The following is a 2,138-nucleotide window of genomic DNA, read 5'->3' as shown; positions in this document are numbered from 1 at the left end:
ATTTTTTAAGATATTAAATTAAATGTTCTGATTTTTCGTTTATTTTAAAATAATTTTAAAAAATAAAACATATAAATTTAATAATAATAAATTTAAAATATAATCAAACTTATTAATAACTAACATTTATTTAGTTATTAATATTTAAATGTAAGAATAATAAAATATATTAATTTTTAAATGTATGAATTCTACAACAACAAAAAAATTATTATATCTAGTTGTAAAAAGGTAAAGTAAAGTTGTTTGATTTTATTTGTGCCCATTAAAATTGATTAATTTTTTAAAACACAAAAAATGTAAAATAGGAAAATGTAGAAAAAAAACCTAATCATATACATTTAAGCTAATCTCAGAACCAAGTCATAGCCACCAAACCTAATCACAGAAGCTTATTTTCTCAACCTCGCTGCCACCAAACCTCACCCATAGCCACCACCGTCGCCCCTCGTCGCACTTCGCCGTTATCGCCACCACCATCTCAACTTCGTCTTCTTCGTAACTCTCGCTTATGAGCTTCGTGACATTCTGGACCTTCAGCGCTTCTCATTTATGTTGATTTGCGCTTCTCATTCCTTAAACATTTCTCAGCTTTTTAAGTCGATTTCAGTTTCAATTTATTGAGGTATTTGATTCTATCACTAATGCTACTTTCTCGTTAGTCTGCGACATTAATCTTATTACGTTTCAATTCAATTTTCTAGTTCACTTGATTTGTGTTTGTTTAGAGGCAGAGATTTGAGTTGAAGCTTATTTTAACTTCGCTTAGGGTTTTGAATTTCCGATTTGTTGTTGTGTATGTTTAGGAAATGATGTTTCTAACTTGATCTCATCGTGTTTGTATATATCCTCATCGACCAATTCTTGCAGATCTTAGATAGTTGTTTCATCTTCAATCACCAATACTACCTCGTACAACACTTCAACTCATCAGTTATCAACTATCATTACGGTAATTCAATAATTCCTAAAATTACATGTTTCTTTGTGGAAATTCACGTATCTCGCTGTTTTCGATCTTTAATTTTCTATTGTTTTCTTTGGTATTATGAGTTTTAATTATTCAGTTTAGTCTAATCAGGAACAGAAAACGTGTTAAATATTGGAAGTTGAATTATGATCCTTCTGTGTAATGCCTAATTTCAGATTCAGTGCAATTCCCTAACCGGTTGCACTGTGATTGATGATTTTGGAGACAAATTGGTTAGTGTTTCCTCTACATTTTTAGGTAATAACGTTTTCAATCACTCATAGGACCACATGGAAATCTGGTTCTTCATTTTTGTCTATTTAATAAGCACAATGAATTCTTAATGCACGAACTAGGAAATAATCCACAACCCTTTGCTGAAATATTTGTATAATCATCAGTTTCATGGCCACTTTCTTCTTCTTCTTGTTCCTCTTCTCGGTATTGATCGGTGAATGGTATAATATCAAGGATATTTCTGTAGTTAACAAAGGTTTTCTTTTCCTCACTAACCAATTTGGTGCTAGGTTGTTCTAACAGAACATATTGTTGTTTTCTTGGAGCATGTTGAGGTGGTTTTAAAGTCATAGCCTTTGCTGCTGGTAAATACCGATTTATCATGAAATCTTGAGATTGTTTATCAGTAGAACTGGTTTTACTTCTACACTTGTTTGCATCCAAATTATCCAAACCATTTTCACTACACTTCATAGATAATGAAGACAGTGTTTCTAAGGCATAGGTTAATCTATATCAACATTTGTCCACATTATTCAATGCTTAATTTCAATTTTGTTTAGTTCTTTAATTTTCTTCTGATTTAGTGTTTATTGTCTGTTGTTTCTTTGAACATTTTCAATTTGCAACTTGCTTTAATTGCAGATACATTTTTTTCCTAAGATTTGAGTCTATTGTCAAGTTGAAGAAAGCCAAAGAGTTCACATTGCCGCCTTTGCTACTTGTATAGAGCTATTTTCAATTAAGCTTTATGTCTAATCTGTTTTGAATGATTGTGTCCAAAACTCTTTAGTTTTTTGTTGATATATGGTCATGTATTTATGTTATCTGAAGATATAAAGAAAAGGATTGCAAATGCAAGTTTCATTTTTAAAATTTCACAATTTTAAAAATGGCAGAGACAGATTCGAACGGAGACGCGTCCTCCTCG

General features: G+C 31.0%; 1 long non-coding RNA gene across 8 annotated transcripts; it reads left to right on the top strand.

Annotated features, from left to right (window-relative positions):
• Positions 1-339: 339 nt before the first annotated feature.
• LOC101509071 (uncharacterized) lies at positions 340-2,138 on the top strand. 8 transcript variants are annotated; one of them, XR_003472182.2, is made up of 4 exons: positions 340-625; positions 871-1,572; positions 1,853-1,931; positions 2,107-2,138. It is a non-coding gene; the product is annotated as an uncharacterized lncRNA (long non-coding RNA). The 8 variants fall into 8 exon arrangements; XR_003472183.2 differs by having other exon boundaries at positions 2,042-2,138; XR_001143699.2 differs by having other exon boundaries at positions 871-1,931.

Source organism: Cicer arietinum, chromosome 4 (genome assembly GCF_000331145.2).
Source record: "Cicer arietinum cultivar CDC Frontier isolate Library 1 chromosome 4, Cicar.CDCFrontier_v2.0, whole genome shotgun sequence".
Lineage (NCBI taxonomy): Eukaryota > Viridiplantae > Streptophyta > Magnoliopsida > Fabales > Fabaceae > Cicer > Cicer arietinum.
Note: the sequence above shows the minus strand (reverse complement) of the source record. Positions and strands in the feature narration are given on the sequence as shown.